This window comes from Protopterus annectens, chromosome 6.part0 (assembly GCF_019279795.1).
Source record: "Protopterus annectens isolate FY-2018-M chromosome 6.part0, PAN1.0, whole genome shotgun sequence".
NCBI lineage: Eukaryota > Metazoa > Chordata > Ceratodontiformes > Protopteridae > Protopterus > Protopterus annectens.
This window is the reverse complement of record NC_056737.1, coordinates 435,763,214-435,781,707: the sequence shown is the minus strand read 5'-3', so window position 1 is coordinate 435,781,707 and position 18,494 is coordinate 435,763,214.

Here is an 18,494-nt window from a genome sequence, read left to right as displayed (position 1 = left end):
TGTTTTTACATTAAGAATTTCTGACTGGAACTACAGCTCTAGTGGCAGAAGAAAGGTAGCCTGGTTGACTGATTTGGGATGTACACAGGTAGGCTTAAGTTCAAATTACTTGTTGTAGCTACAAGCTTAAATTGATCCCAATACTTTTTCACTTTTGGCCGTCTAAAGTGTGTTTTTACATTAAGAAGGCATGGACTGCAATTCTAGTGGCAGAGGAAAGGTAGCCTCATCTGTCTGAGTTGGAATATACATAGGTAGGCATAAGTGAGAATTTCTTTTTGTAGCTAATTGCTTGATTTGTTTCAGATATTGTTTCATTTTTGGCTAACTAAAGTATGTTTTTACATTAAGGAGAATGGGCCTGCAGTTCTAGTGGCAGTATAAAGGTAGCCTGGTCTGTCCAACTTGGGAAACATAAAAGGGGGCTTAAAGTGACAATTATTTGTTGTAGCTAGTTTGTACCATTTCACTTTTCACTAACCAAAATGTTTTTTTTACATAAAGAAGACTTAGACAGCTATTCTAGTGGCAGTAGTAAAGTAGTCTGGTCAGTCTATGTTGGGAAAGACACAGGGAGGCTTAAAGTGAGACTATTCCAGAAGCCAGAGGGCTTTTTAGGCACTGTTGTTTGGTGTTAATCTGCACTTGAGAACTGTGCTTTTGCATTGAGAAGTTTCAGGATTATCCATCTTGTGGCAGACAGTGTTTACCTGGTCTCTCTATGCTGGGAAGCAATCCAGAGAGCTCAGAGTGTAGTTCAGTATTGGCCAAAAGACAAGAGAGTTAGTTTTCAGCTTTTTTCTGTCTGTTATAAATTAGGTGCATTTTTATAGAGTTGTTCACCGTGCAGTGACTGTTAGTAGTACCCTGTATAGCAGCAGACCCATAAAGCTAGTACTTAGGACTTTAATCTGTAACACATAAAGGCTTTGCATGGAGATAAGCTTAGGACAGCTAATCAGAGCATCAGAGAACACTAATATGAGATCATAACACTATCTAACACATAGTCATTACCCTAGATGCCACTCAGGTGACACCTGAAAACCAACTCCCTAAACCTTAATAGTCTAAACCAAATACAGGTCCTGACGACATGGATTTGCATTTCCTAACATCTCTGTGGCCACCTTGGTAAATATGGGCATCCTTAGGCAATGTAGCAATTGTCTCATGTACACAGACAACCTTTTAATCCTTAAGGAAACTAACACAATATGCAAGAGATGTGCATATATAATTTCCCTGGAGGCAAACATCTCACTTACAAACAAGGTTGTCAAGAACACTTACACTACATCCTTCACACATACCTCTCACCACACACATAGACCTTCTTATGCTGAAGCACTTAAAAGAAACCTCTCCAAAACTCAAAGACACCATAAATCATCAAACAGCAACACCTATCCTCAGCTATCACTAAAGCACACACCAAAAATAACACCTAACACCACACATAAGCCTACACCCAATAATCACCCAAGAACAACGCCCATAAGGCTAACAAACACTTTGCCTAGTATTACTGTCATGGGGATTCTACTGCATGACACACAGATGCCCATATATCTTGGCTGGACAAGAAGACAATAATGGTTAGTTTACTCTTTGGAGTTAGGATCTGCAATATCACACACACCCACACTCAAGATACTGCACCACAAGTGCCAATATGATTCTATCACAGTCCATATGGGTGTAAATGACCTGAAGCAAACTTCACTGGACTGTATAAAAAGAGACATTGTGAATCTCTCTGAATATGTCTCACAGACAGGTATGTGCCCTGCACTGAACAACATTCTACTATCACCAAGAATGATGCAACAGTATGAACAGAAATGACTGATTTTAATAATTGGCTCAGTTTCTGGTGTCACTCCAATCCAATATCTATCAGCAAGGGAAGACATGGTTAACAGACCACATTGCTTTCCCAAGGGTGGTATGCACCTCTCCCCCCATGCTTTTGGACATTGGCTAAAACTTTATCCACCCTCATACATACATACAAATATTTCAAGCACAGGCATTAATGCCCTTCTAGCTTGCCAATATACCAAAACACTTGTTCCCATAATAAGTGTCCAGGCTGTTCTTAAACATATCTAAACTAGTACTTGCTTTAATGTAATTTGGTAGTCTGTTCCATGCATCAGCTAGTCTGACAGACAAGCAATTAGTACAATTCTTATTCCTTTAGAATCTTCTACATGGGTTGTCTGATGATTCTCTAGTACTTTTTGATAACCCCAAACATTCCCAGAGGTAGTTGTTTCTAAATGTCCTATATTCCAGAATAAGATCTCCTCTTAAATATCCGTAAGAGACATTGTACAAGCTCAGATATTTTAGTCTTTCATAATAACTTAAATTTTCACATCCGTGGATGCCCTTGGTATATTTCCGCTGTACTCATTCCAGTTTTCTCATGCTTGTTTTGTATAGGGTTTCCGTATTGTTATTCCATACTCAAGTTTGGGTCTAATGTAACTAACAAACAATGACTTCATCACTTTTGATTCCCTAGACTTTATAAATCTTTTTATACAACCTATAGTTTTATAACTATCATTAACTTAACCAATTGGTTGATATGATTAGAAAAACTCATATCTGGGTCTACCCATATGCCCAGGTCCTTAAATGAGTCTACAGTTTCAATAACTGTGTGCTGTATTAAATATTCACTTTTCAATTTATGTCTCCCAAATTTCATATGGTTAGTTTTGATATATTTATCAGCATATTATTCTCCTGCGCCCAAATGGTCGATTTAGTCAAGTTATTTTGCAGACATGCCTTATCTGTAACACATGCAATCAGTTTATCCAATTTCAGGTTGTCAGTAGACTGTAGGACACCTCAGATGAAAAAGTTAGGTCTGAAAGATACAACCTAAACAAGTAAGGGCCTAGGACAGAGCCCTGTGAGTCACCCTGACTGTAACCAAGTATTTCACCTTTCTAATTGCTGTATGATACTTTGCATGTCCTATTTGTAAGCCATGCAGCTATCCATCATATCAAGAGTACATCAATACCTAGTCATACTAATTTATTGATCAGTGTTTTGTGTATTACTGTAAAATGCTGAAGTTATATCTATATAAATTACATTACAGCACAATTTTCATTCATAGCTGTTATTATATTGGTATAGAACATCATGTTACATGTGGTAATAGATCTATTTTCAACATATGCATGCTGGTATATGGTTTCAAGTCCTAACCTATTGAATTCTGACAATAACTTATCCAATATTACCTTCTCCATTATTTTTCCACAACATGAAAGTAGACTTAAGGGTCTATATGACTCTGGGTTTGTCCTACTCCCCTTTCTCTTAAAGACAGGTTTAATAAGTGCATGTCTCCAATCTTGAGGAATCTTCCCATATTTATATGGCCTAGTGAATAGTAGATCTAATGGTTCTGTAAGTTCTTGCTGAGGTGTTCTCAGGTCATTGCTACTAATTCTGTCTCCTCCCTGTGCTTTGTTTGGATGCAGTTTGCACAGTTCTTTTTCAATATAATCTAATTTGATTCCAGTATCTGGGGTTACCTGGATATCACTAGGGCAAATTAACACCCCTTTTGTGGAGCCAAACTGTATTGCATAAGATTTTGTAAATATATCTATAATCTGTTGTGTCTAAGAATAAATTTTAGAATCTGCACACAGTTTATCAATTTGTATGTCTTTACTCCTTTCACATTTTATGAATCTATAAAAAGGTTTGCTATTATGCTTAATATCTTTATATAAATTTTCTTCAAAATGTTCTTTATCTTGTCTCACACTGTGATTAATCTGTTTGTCCAGCTTCAGTCTTCAAAGTTGTTGTTTGACCTCTCTTCCATTTCTTATATTTTTGTCTCTCACCTTAATCAGATATCTTGTTCTTATGGAAATATATCCCCCTGACATTGTATGCCTAGATCCTGATGTTAAAACATTCTTTGATTGTTTGCACTCAATTTATCTTTCAAAACTTTCCACATTCCATCTGCAGTTTTTTACACTGAACAGCTCACTCTACTTAGTTTTACATAGTGACTGTTTTGCTTCTATATAATTTGTAATTAACCTTCTGTGCATTGGTTTACATTTCAGTTTGGCATAATTATCTAGCAACAAATTAACCTTTCGAACCCCATGATCACTGCACATCAACAGTGGTAAAACTTGACTTGAAGTAACAGTAATTTCTTTAGGATCACAAACAATGTTTAGTATGTTCTGTCCCCTGGTAATTTTTTTTACAATCTGATGCAATTGCTGTTCCTGAATATAAGTTGTGAATAATTTCCTTACTAACATTGTTGAAACAATATTATTTCAGTCTGTTTCTGGTAAATTTTAGTCCCCAGCTAATATTATTCTTCCATCCTGTGTTTCATGCAAGAAATGTATGAATTCCTCTAGGTCATCTGCACTTAACTTTGGTGGTCTATACACTCCAACAATTGTTATATGATCCAGGATTGTCTATATTGTCACAGTTACACAATCTATAGCATTGGTGTTATCATTGAACATGAATAATCACAGGTCTCATAACTATCTTTAATCCCTATCATAACACCTACACCTGATAGCTTGACAGAACTGTTTTCCAGTCATTGTTCTTTAACCATGTTTCACAAACAATAACATCAATCTTTTGGGAACGTAGTAAATTTTCCAATAAAAAAAAATAATATTAATGCTCCTAGCATTAACAACCATCAGAGATTCATAAAATGTCGCTATCTGTGAACTATTAAATTTTTGACCTGGCAAAAATCCTGCCTAGTGTTTGTCAAATATTGCAAAATATCTGCTGCAAAAATTCTCTTCCCTGATCTTGATAAATGCACACCATCCTGTCTGAACACGTGTGACCAAAACTAGGCTTGAATGCTCTACACATTTCCATTTTTTAAAACAGGACATTTTTTCCATGAAGTTTTTTACCCAGGCAAATATTTTCATTCATGGTGACCTGACTATCCTTTCTATAGGTGATTTGTGAAAAATACGTCCTACCACAAGTACGAGCTATACTATCAAAGAGGGCTGTCAGTTCCCTACTAACAGTCAGAGAATCCTTGTGGATGACATCATTTTTACCAACATGAATGAAAACGGATCCATACTTCCTTACATTAAGGCATTCCAAGCCATGTCTCACATCTTCTCCTTTTGCTCCTGGCAAGCATAACATTATTTAATGTTCATTATCTTCTGTACAAATCTAAATATCAGTTCCTCTAATAACTGAATCTCCAATTACAAGAATATCTTTGCTGACCAGTTCTGAAGAATCTTCAGCTTCTAACACAGTAATATCTGCTTTATTAATTATGATGAAGGAAAGATCTTCATCACCATTAGTCATTAATCTCACTGATCTCAATGTGTATTACAGCCTTTTTAGGCAATGTCAAAATGATAAAACTACCAACATAGCAAAGAGAAAAACCTCAAAGCAACCTTAAGGTGTTACTGCTCAGTAACAGGAGCCTAAAGAAGAAATTCAACACACTACAAGCTCTCCTAGATTTGGAGAATATAGCCATCTGTGCTGTTACCAAGAAATGGTTTAAATCCACAGAAAGTACTTCAGCAGTGCAAGGCTACAGTGCTGTCTGCACATTCAAACCAAAAATAGCACAAACAAGGGCTAAAAGTGGAGGTGTCTTGATCTACATTAGCAATATGTACAAGTCTTGGTTGGTTAAACATGTCCAAGTCTCAGCAGACAAGGTTTCTTACCATGTCCTGGCCAGCTACTAGATGCACTCACTATCCAGCCAAATACCCTACTCATGAGAGACTTTAACTACCTCTCTATAGATTGTTAAGCATAAATCAATCTCAAACTAACGTATCCCCCCTACCCACATAATGTTTAGTTACCTACTAACACACAGTATACTTGCATGGGCCTTCAGAGGACCACTTTAGTGTAAGATATTTTGTTCTTTGCCTGAACTTGACATTTCCAATTATTAATGAAACATTTCCATAAAAATATCCTGATTTGGGCATCTGAAAAGGTGACAATATTAGCTAAGTTGTCAGGAGGCATTGTTCTGTAGGTCAAAGGTGAGTATGACTACACAGAAAAGCATGCTATACTTCTCTACTGTGTTGTCGCATTCACGTTTATTTTATTTGTCCAAGTATTGCAAGACATTTTCTAAACTTGTCTCTAGTGTTATTATTTCAATGTTTTGTTGGCAGATTGTTGAAACTAGAGGTTGTAGTCTTTGACAAGGTCTTTTCAGCTAGAACTAGGGTATATGCAGGTCTATAAAGTAAGGTTCCAACTTGGTTCTTTAATGAACAGGTGATGATTCTAAAGTTTAGCTTACTTTTATGTTCTTAGCTGCAGCTATCATTTATAAACAAATATGTGAAGCTAAAGTACTACTGCCTGTTATACGTAAACAGTTGGTTTTACTGATGGTGGTGCAATGGTATTACTTTCAGATGCTTAGGCAAATATATCCAAGTATTTTACTCTCTGTCTTTTGAAAGACCCACAGTGTTCTGTGGGAAATGAAGGGGATTACTGACATAAAGTAGTCCATGTTGTGTTAATAGTACATTCAAAGCGATGACTTGCCTAGCTTCTTTTGCAAATAGCTGAGAAATGTTATATCCAAATTTTGGTCACTTTACTACCTCTTTTACCTGCATTTCTACATGATTATGAAAGGTTTAGGTTTACTCTAAGATTATCCAAAAGCACATGTGCTGAGCAACTAAAGAGCGATTGTAACCAAGTGATTCCAACAAATGTAATGGTTGAGAGTAAGCTAATCTGGGAGGGGTGCCTAAAGCATACCTGTTGATTTTTGCATTTTAAACTTAACTCTAACACCTATGAGATGTGGAATGTCATACCTTTAGCAACTTACACACATCTTGCATTCCACAGCATTTTCTGAAAAATAAACTGAAAAAGCATAAAATAAGCAAATGTAAATATTTTGTGAGTATTAAAAACTATTAAAGCTGTACAAATAGCAATGTTATTAGTAAGAAGTATTCTTTGCAGTAATAAAAGTCAGTGTATTCATAGTCTTTCCATAAATGCTATACTGTTATATAATGCACACAAATTGTTATATCTTGGAAACTGTACTACCTAGACATATATTGTTAGAAAACTTTTCTTAACTAGACATAAGCTTTCACATGACAAGAAATTCATCTATGAGTGCATGCGTATTGAAATCTTTACAGAAATATGAAAACATATGCTTAATTGTATAATTAGCAATATAGATAAAGTACAGTTATGTGAAATCTTACCATAATGGTAGATGTCCTTCTCTTCACTGTTGCGGTAATCTTTATATTAGGTATCCCCTGCCAGTGGCATCCTGACATCCGTTCAGTATACCAAAGCCTTTAGGTTGCCTTTAAGGTACGCCGTACATCACATGTACAGTATGCTCCTTACATACTGCAGGTGACATCCAGAGGTACCATCCTCAGAACTGAGAGCCCCAGTAGGAATGCCAGTCCAAGGAAAACAGAGGTTATCAGTACATCCAGAAGAGAAATGGATCGGGGGAGGAGGAAGGGAGTGAATACTGCAACAGTGAAGAGAAGGACATCTACCGTTATGATAAGATTTTAAACAACTGTATTATGTCCTTCCATTTCACGGTTGCAGTATTCTTTACATTAGGGAGATGCCAAAGCTCAAGAAGAAACTTGGGAGGAGGAAGGACCAGCAGAGACCTCTAGAAACCCATGAAGAATGATCCTAGCAAGGCCAGCCATAGCTTTGGAGATTCCACCCAACTTGTAGTGCTTGGTAAATGTATGCACAGATGTCCAGGTAGCTGCCTCAACAATATAGTTAGTATCCATACTCTTGAACAAAAGCACCAGAAAAAGTCACAGCTCTAGTAGAAATAGCCTTAACAGAAGAAGGAAGGCTCTTACCATGAAAGGAATAACAAAAAGAAATAGCTTTTGAGATCCAAGAAGAAATAGTTTGCTTTAATACAGCTAATCCCAAGGACCTGGGATGAAAGGCAACAAAGAGTTGATCAGGTTTCCTAACAATCAATCTTATCTAAATAAAATCTGAGTGGTTTATGCATATTCAGTGTGTGCAGTGCCTTCTCACTAGCAGATTGTGAAGAAGGGGAAAAAGTGGACAAATGAATAGACTCATTAAGCGACAACCATTCACCACCTTGGGCATAAAAGAAGGATTAGTATGAAGGGCACCCTGTCCTTATGAAAAACCCAAAAAGGAGGACAAGCCATAAGGGCCTGAAGCTCAGTCACCTGTCTGGCAGAAGTAAGGGCTAGCAGAAGAATGTTTTTCTAAGAGCAAGAAGTAAGGGCAAACAAAAGAACAGTCTTCCAGGAACAATGTTGCAAGGAAGCTGAAGCTGCAGGCTCAAATAGAGTCTGAGTCAATTTTTCCAAAAGAAAATGAAGATCCCAGGGAAGAGGAACAGGCTTCCTGGGAGGCCTAATATGAAGGATGCCTTTTGGAGTTGTTTAGCCTCAAATCTAGAAGCTAAAGGAGGAGATAAAGGCAATTAAGCAGAGACAGCTGATAAGTGGGCCTTAACAGAAGAATAAACCAACCCAGCATTGAGCAATTCACACAGATAAGAGACAAGCAAGGGAACATCCACTGAAAAAAAAATCTCATTGTGTTCTGACTGAGTGCTGAGTGTGCTTCTCAGCTGATAAGTATATTTTTTGGCACTTCTTAACTGTTCAGAGTTGAATAAAACAACAATTGAATTTAGTTCAGAATACATTTCGAATAAATTGCATTTATTTAAACTGTATTTGCTTTAATACTGCTACACACTCGTGTGCTAGCTTGCACTGCACTTGAATTGTTTTTAGTGCTGTTTTAGCTGCTTTCTGAAAAAAAAATCTAAGCTTGTTTCCTGCCTTTCCTGCAACTAGTCTAGTCCAGATACAGATTTGCTGTATGCAGGACTGTTGGTAAACTTCTCAGCCCCCCCAAGTCTTTTTTTGAGTTGGAGGGAAGCCTTCTAGCTTATCAGTGGGAGTGGTAAGCACTATGTAGCCTATCTACCACAAGAGGAGTGGCTTCTGGCCCATAAATTGTAGTTTATTAGCCATTTGGGCAGTTTTTCCACCTCTTTCAACTTTCTGGTTTACAAGCCCGCATTTGCACTTGTTTCCTGCCTTTCCTGTAACTAGTCTAGTCGAGATACAGATTTGCTGTATCCAGGACTGTTGGTCAGCTTCTGAGCCCCCCAAACCTTTCTGTGTTGGAGGAAAGCCTTCTAACTTATCAGTGAGAGTGGTAAGCACTAGGTAGCCTATCTACCACAGGAGGAGTGGTTTCTGGCCCAGAAATTGTAGCTTATTGGCCATTTGGGCAGTTTTTTCCATCTCTTTCAACTTTCTGTTTTAAAAGTCCACATCTACACTTGTTTCCCACCATTCCTGTAACTAATCTAGTCCAGATACAGATTTGCTGTATCCAGGACTATTAGTAAGCGTCTGAGTGGTTTCAAAGTCTGCGTTCAATTTTTCCCTTAGATCTGCTAGTTTTCTCCTCTCCTGCACTTTTACTAGCTTATTAGTTAAACACTTTACCAGACTTCTTGTAGCAATTATTGTAGCACACAAAAGTGCTACCAGCACTAAATGTTCTACAAGGAAACAGCTCCAGTATTTATTAATGCCCACCCCTTCAGGCATGTCTAAAGGTCAATTCCCTGTGCTTTCTCCTATTAACATGGTGAACTTGGACATCCTGAGGCAATGTAACAACTGCCTCATGTACACTGACAACCCACTCCTCTTACCTCCCAACACTCAGACTTGTGAGAGATGCACTTATATATCCAAATTGGAAGCCACATACTCTCCAGCCAAGACCAGAATAGCTGGTCAAGAGGAGAAGGTCAACACTTGCACCACACCACATGGAACACATAGCCTTCCAGAACACACACCAGCACTGCCTTCACATAAAAACACAAACCACACACCCACCTTCGCAGAGGCTCTCAATAAAAATCTACCCAAACAGCAGAGACCTTCAAGGCAGAGATGCACCCAACCACCACAACACAACACTAATCATGAGACACATAACTCTCCTAAACAGTGTGTCACTCAACCAAAGACCCTAAAGCAAAACAGCATGCCCAACACAGGTGACTTGATCGTGAGGCACACTGATGTCCCACTCACTCAGGCACCAGGATCTGCCACATAATGCACACACCCAGGTCCCTCAGCAACAGGTACAAATATGACTCTGTCATTGTACATGTGGGTGTGAATGACCTGAGACATACCTCCCTGGACTGTATGAAAAGAGACATGGAGGAGCTCTTGGATTATGTAGCCCAGGTGGGTATGACCCTAGCCCTGAGCAGCATCATACCATCACCCAGAATGATACCACAGTACAAGCAGAAAATGACTGATTTCAACAATTGGCTAAGTTTCTGGTGTCATTCTAATGGGATCCAGTATCTGTCTGCCTGGGATGATATGATTGACAGACCTCGATGCTTTGCCAGAGATGGCTGCATCTGTCACCCCTGGGCTTCCGGATACTGGCCAAGGCTCTTGCCACCCCATATACTGCCTTTTTTAGCCAGTGTTCCAAAGACCAAATTTACCATCATAACAGCTACAAACAAATGTAGTCTGAGAGTCATGCTGCTCAATGCTAGAAGTCTAAATCTCAAAATGCACTCGCTCAAAGCACTCCTTAAAATGGAGAGCATCGACATTTGTGCTATAACAGAAACCTGGTTCAAGGCAGCAGAAATCACCCCTGCACTATCAGGCTATAACTCATTCCACACCTTTTGGCCCCAGTACTTGGATCAAAGCTTCAAAGGTGGTGGTGTTTCCATAGTCATAAAGGACGCTCACACCTCCAGACTGGTAGCACAACATAACACATCTGAGATACTTCAGGTGCAGCTAACACTGGGTAAGACAGAGATTCAGGTCATAGCCTGATATAGGTCCCAACCATGTCCCAATACTCACACTCCACGTTCCTAAGCACCCTGCAGAATATTAGGGTCCAACCTAACACTCTCATACTGGGCAACTTCAATTACCCCTCCATTAACTGGGAAAACAACTCATGTACCAATACACCTACCTAATGCTTTCTGGAATTCATTAATTCCAATGCTCTGGACCAGCTCATTCTTACCACCACTAGAGGTAGCAACATCCTTGACCTGGTCATTACTAACATGGGTGACCATTGCTCTACACCAATAGTCAACTCCTCCCTGGTTAGATCCAACCACAAACTAATCACTTGAAAATCCACATCCCTCCCACCCCGCCACCCCCACAAAGGTAACCACCATGAAAAACTTCTCCAAAGCTAACTTTGGGCTCCTAAAAACAGAGGTGGCTAACTTCACTGCACCCATGCAAATGGAGAATAGTTGTATGACTGCTGAATCATACACCAATGAACTGTACAAACACGTACACAAATGCATGGATCTTGACATACCCAATAGAACCAAGATGCTCTCCTCAAAAACAGGAAGCCAATCTGCTGGTCCCCTGCCATAAACAAACTCTACAATAGAAGGAGGAAACTGATGCAGAATAAGGTGAAGACCCAAGACTGGAAAAACTCCCTTATCAGCCTCAATAAAAGGTTGAGATTCCTCATCAAATCCTCTAAAGCTAGCTATGAAAACAGAATTGCAGCAGATAGTAAAGACAACCACAAGGCCTTTTATAGTTATGTAAAGAATCTCCACAGCAATACGCAGATTTGCTCTGAGCTACTGCACAATGGTACCTCCTATACTGAGCCAACAGAAATTGCCAATATACTGGCTGACAGATTCAGTGCTAACTTTATCCCCCCCAAAGGACCAATCACAATACCAGTAGATTGCCAGGAACCCAGTATTACTGCTGCACAGGTTAAAACAGCACTGTCCAAGGCCAAGAATACAGCTTCTATGGGACCTGACAATATCCCTGGCTGTGTTCTACATGAACTAAAGAGTGAACTGGCACCTCACCTCTGTGCCCTGTTCAATCACAGCCTCACCTCAGGCTTTGTCCCTACCGAATGGTGCACTGCTACAGTCATCCCTCTCCACAAAGGAGGAGTGACTACAGACCCAGGGAATTATCGCCCAATTAGCCTGACGAGTCTGAAATGCAAAGCTATGGAACGCATCATCATGGACCTAATAAACAAGGATATAGGGAATCTCCAAACTCTGGATCCTACACAGTTTGGTTTTGTGAAGGGTAGATCATGCCTGCTCAACTTGGTCATCTTCTTTGAATCAGTCACCAGAGCTGTGGATGAAGGCAAGGTAGTTCATACAGCCTACCTTGATCTGACCAAGGTCTTTAATACCATTCCCCACTCAGGAATCAAGCTAGGAATCAACCCATATATCACTAGGTGGGTTGCAAACTGGCTCACAGATAGAACCCACAGTGTGAAAGTAGCTGACTCCAAGTCAGACTGCTGATGAGTCATGAGTGGAGTCCCACAGGGTTCGGTCATGTGTCCTCTCCTGTTTGGTATCTACTTCTCTGAAGTCCAGGCCAACACAAAGGGACTCTGGCTGACAAAGTTCGCAGATGATTGCAAGTTGCGAGCTATTATCAACTCCCCAAGTGATGTTGACATCCTAGAGAAAGGCCTCAATGATACCAACGACTGGTGTCAGAACCAAGGCCTTAAGCTCAATGCCAAAAAATGTGTCATCATCCCCTTGGGAAAACCCAGTTCCCTTGAATTACCACATTGATGGTAGTCCACTGAACACAGAAGGCGTTATAAGAGATCTGGGAACACAGGTTGACAGCAACCTCTCTTTTGACCACCACATTGCCACTGTGGTCAGAAAGTCCTTCTATGTGGCACATCTCATTACAAAGAGTTTTGCATCCAGGAAGAAAGAGGTCATTGTCTCCCTCTACTCTTCCCTCATTAGCCCAATCGTTGAGTACAGTGTCCCATTTGGCATGTACCTCACTAGACACCTGCAACAATGAGAGAGGCCGCAAAAGTACCTCACAAAGAGGATCCTAGGCCTTAAACCCTTGTCCTATATGGACAGACTCAAAAAACTCCAACTATTCTCTGTCTCATATCACCTACTTGTAGGCGCTCTCTGCTTGACTTACAAAGCCATGTCTGACCCAGCTCTGTTAGAAATGCTACATCTAAAGAAATCCCAAATCTTCCGCACCACATGCTCCAGAGACTTCAACCTCATTACCACAATCAACAGAACATGCTGGAGGGACAGGTTCATAACCCAGAGACTGCCCATGCTATGGAATTGACTTCCCATACATGTCAAGCAGAGCACCTCACTGGCCCTCTTCAAGAGAACTCTTGATGAGTGGATGGGAAATAGAAAATTTACCTCTGGGATCACTCCAGTGGCTCTACTCAACAGAGGCACTAGGAACTAAGATCAGGTGGCACGATGCCAGAGTAATTCTATGGGCTAGGCTTGTAAAAGCTCCAGGGCAATTGGCCTAGGACACACCTATGAACCTATAAAAGTGGATCCAAGTTATGCGAAAGTCACCAAACAGATAACCTTCTCCATTTGGATAAGTAAGATTTCCAAGTACTGGGTTTCCTAGCCTCCTGCAGGACCCTGAGCATGTACTCAGAAAAATGGTGTCTATGTGGAATCAAAATACTATCACGCACAGTGTCAGTTACGAGTGGACAGGTGGGGATGGATGAGAGATCCCTTGTCTTGTGTAAGTAGGTCCCCCCTGTGATGTAACTTGTGATGATTGCCTTTGGCTAAATGCAGAAGAAGAGGGAACCAATGCTGTCTTCGACAAAAGGGAGTCACCAACAAGATTTTGGTAGGATCCTGTTGAATTTTGAACAGGACTTTTGGAATTAGGGGAATGGGAGGGAAAGCATAAAGAAAAATCTCATTCCAAGAAAAAGGGCATCCACCTTCCAAACCAGGGGACCTGGGAGACTGGCACAAAATTAAGGAAGTTGTCTGTTCAGATGGGAGGCAAATAGATCTATTTGAGGAGTACCCCACTGGTGGACAATGTCCAGAAACACATCCCTGTGAAACATACATTCATGGGGTTGAGTTAAGGACCTGCTCAGAGTGTCTGCCACAGTGTTTTGACCTGAGGAAATGTAAACCACCTGAAGAGTCACTTGGTACTGGATATCAAAATCCCACACCAGGAGTGCCAACTGGTAAAGAAGATAAGATCTTGTTCCCCCTTGTTGGTTTGCATATCACATCACTGTGGTATTATCTGTAAATAGTTTGAGAGGTCTTGGGAAAAAAAGAGGAAGAAAAGCCTGCAGCGCCAGCAGAAGAGCTCTCATCTCTTTGACACTGATGTGCTGTTTCTGTTGAAGAGGCAACCACACAGCGTGCACCTTTAAGGAGCCAAAACCTGCTCCCCATCCCACATCTGAAGCATCTGTGAACAGCTCCTGAGAAGGAAGAGGGGGATGAAAAGGGAGTCCTGGATTTAGAGACAACTGTTGGATCCAACAGTGAAGTTCCTTCTTGAGACAAGGTAGAAGAGGAACTACAAATTCTATGGGATGCACATGTTGAAGCCAAACTGACTTCAGGAACCACTGAAACTTTCTCATGTGGAGTTTAGCCAGAGGGAGCATAGGGATAATGGATGCAATGAATCCCAGAGTTCTCAGAATCTCCCTTGTTGTAGTAGAAGTCAGAGAAAGAAGAGTTTGAAAGAAAGAAGTGAGTGTCAAGGCCTTTGAAGGACACAAGGATGCCAGCATAGGCACTGTCTGAATTCTGCACCACAGAAAAACATAGTCCTGTGCAGGAATCAGAAAAGACTTTTTGAAGTTTATTGTGAACCCCAGGCTTTGCAGAAGATTTTTGCAACATGATCTCTGAAGAGGATACCCAAAACAGGAGGTCATTCAAGTAAGGAAATACTTGGATCTCCTGAATCCTGCAAAAAGCAATCACAGGATCACAGGAGCGAGACATTTCATGAATACCCTTGGGGCAGTAGAAAGGCCAAAGGGCAAAGCAGAGAACTGAAAATGCCAGAAAGCAACAGAGTAGCATAAAAACTTCCTGAAAACGGATGGATCAGAATATGGAGATAAGCATCCTTGAGATCCAGAGAGCTATGTAAGCCTGAGGAAGCAAAAGAGGGAACAAAGTCTGAAGGGACAACATTTGAAAAGAGGGCACCTTCAGAAAAGTGTTTAGATGAGAGAGGTCTAGAATTGGTCTCTGTATACCCTCTTTTCTGGGTACAAGAAACATCCTGGAGTAAAACCCCCTCCCCCTTTGGGACACTGGCACCTCTTGAAAAGTACCCTGAGTCAAAAGGTCCTGAAGCACCTCTGGAAAGGAGAGTTGTTCCTGAGGGGGCTGAGGAATGCCCATAAAAGTAGGATGGGATTTTCAAACCATGAAATAACCCTGACGAATAATGGACAGGACCCAGGAATCCTGAGTAATCTGTAGCCAAACCAGAACAGAGAGAGAGAAAGGTGAAGAGAAGAGGAAAGTGTCTGGGAAGACTAGGCTAGTCAAACAACACCTGGTTTATCTGGAAAAGGAGACTTCTGAGGCACTGAAGTCAGAATAGCCTTAGCAGGAGGAGCCCACTTGCCACCTTTTTGCCCTTAGGAGGAGGACAAAATTATCTGCGAACAAAAGTTGGCTTACTGGGGTAGTTTCTCTGAAATTTGGGCACAGGAGAATCTCTATGGATGCTTAGGAGCAGGAGAAATATGTTTAATCTTTTGCCTTTTCTTCAATGGGATGTCTGCCTTATAAACTTTGGAAAGCTCTGATGCAGGATGGCATTCAGTGATGGTAGTAGGGACTTCTTTTCTGACTAATATCTAAGGAACACCCCTATGCCCCTCATAAATAATCAGGCATGGTTCCCCCTGAGTTTATAAAACTGTCTGCAAAGCCTCCTTAGACATGCTTAAAGTCAGATCCACAGTGGCCTCCAACTTGGTTGGGGAAGAGTAATCCAAAGATAAAGTCATGTGAACCTCTGGGCATTCACTCACCTCAAGAGAAATATCTGATGGAGGATGAAGAGGAGAAGATTCTGGCCTAGGCTTTCTGGCTTTCTACTTCATTGACGGCTGTCTCTCAGAGTGGAAAGTACCCTCCATCATGTCTTTCACAAGAACGTAAGATGCCAATTTTCAAGATTAAGCTGCAAAGGACAGTGTACTCTGAAGGGTTTTAGGTACAAAAGCCTGACAAATGGAATAGGATGTATGGTTGTGAGAGGCACCTAAGTTAAAAATACTTTGGTCATGGCAGTATTTATGGGGAATCTGTCTCTCACACTGCCATTTACCCTTCTTGGATGACATAAAACTCCACAAGCAACACTAAAAAGGATAAGTTTAAAAAAAAAAAAACAATGAGGAACTTATCTGTATAGATGATTTCATTTTTAAGGATTCTTGCCTATAGGTTCATAGGTTCATAGGTTCATACTAGGCTATCTGCCCTAGGGCATTTATAAGCCTAGCCAGAGTGTGTTTGGCTTTCGCCACCCATTTTAAATTAATTTTGCTATGCCCTTTTTTGAGGTTAGTATACTGTGCCTCTGTCTAACAGTGACACAGAAGTGATACTCGGGGTAAACCTATGATCTCCCATCCACTCATCAAGATTCCTCTTGAAGAGAGTCAATGAGGGACTCTGCCTAACCTGGACTGGGATTTTATTCCAGAGTGAATGGAGCCTCTGGGTTATGAATCTGTCCCTCCAGCATGTCCTATTTATTTCAGTGCTGAGGTTCAAGTCTCTCGAGCGTATAGCTCGATGGGATTTGGATTTTCTGAGGTGCAGCATGTCCATTAATTCCGGGTTGAACATGGCTTTATACATCAGGCACAGATCGCCTCTGAGCAGGCGGTATGCCACTGAGTAGAGCTGGAGTTTCTTTAACCAGGCAGCATATGGCATCTGTTTGAGCCCTTTGATCCTCTTGGTGAGGTACTTTTGGGGTCTTTCCAGTTGCTGCAGGTGTCTGGTAAGGTACATCCCAAAAGGGCATTGTACTCAATTATGGGCCTGATGAGGGATGAGTAAAGAGGCACAATGACCTCCCTGATCTAGATGTGAATCCCTTCATGATTAGGTGGGCTATATAAAATGTTTTTCTAACCACTGTGGCCACGTGGTTGTCAAATGAGAGATTGCTATCAACTTGGGTCCCCAGGTCCCTAATTACTTCTTCTGTACTTAATGAATTACCACCTATGTGGTAATTTGTGGGCACTTTGTTTTGCCAAAGGGGATGACTATACACTTTTGGCGTTTAGCTTGAGACCATGGCTCTGGCACCAGTTGTCTGTTTCTATGAGGCCCTTTTGGAGGATGCTTGTGTCAGCTGGAGAGTCGATTATGGTGCCCAGTTTGCAGTCATCTGCGAACTTGGTCAGCTACAGTCCTTCCATGTTGGCCTGTACCTCCGAGAAATATATACCGAACAAGAGAGGTCCCAGGACTGAGCCTTGTGGGACGCCACTTGTAACTGGTTTGGAGTCTGACATGGCTCCAGCAATTCTAACCATGTGGGTTCTGTCCTTGAGCCAGTTTGCAACCCATCTAGTGACATAGGGGTTTATATTTAAGCTGGTGAGCTTATCTATAATGCCCAAGTGGGGTATTGTATCGAAGGCTTTTGTGAGGTCCAGGTAGGCTGTGTGGACCACCTTCCCCTCGTCAATGGACTTGGTGACTGTTTCAAAGAAATCAACCAGGTTTAAGAGGCAGGATCTGCCCTTAACAAAGCTGAACTGGGTAGGATCCAGTGTCTGTAGGTCCCCAATATCTTTATGTATGAGGTCCATGATGATCCTTTCCATAGCTTTGCAGACCAAGCTAGTCAGGCTTATGGGGCAATAGTTTCCAGGATCTGTTGAGGCACCACCTTTGTGGAGAGGGACCACTGTTGCTGTACGCCACTCTTTGGGTACATATCCTGTAGTAAGGCTGAGATTGAACAGTAGTTTTATGTTTGGGTTTAGCTCTTCTTGGAGTTCATGTAGGATGCAGCCTGGGACACCGTCTGGTCCCATTGATGCTGTTTTTTTGCTTTGGAGAGGGCGGCTCTTACCTGAGCATCTGAGATGTCAGGGGGGCAGCACTCTGCTGGGATAGATATTTGCCCTTTTGGTGGGGAGGGGGGTGAGAAGTTTGCGCTGAACCTGTCAGCTAGGATGTTGGCAATGCCTGTGGGTTTGGTGTATTTTTTGTCATTTTGGACTAATTCTAAGCATATCTGAATTCCCACCCAGGTTCCTAACATAACTAAAGAAAGCCTTGTGATTATCCTTAGTGTCCTGTGCAATTTTTCTCTCAAGCTGGCCTTAGACAATTTTATGAGTGCCCGTAGTTTTTGCTAATACTGATCAGAGATGCCTTCCCTTTTTGAGATTTTGCTCTATCATGTAGTAGCTTTCTCCTTCTATTGTAT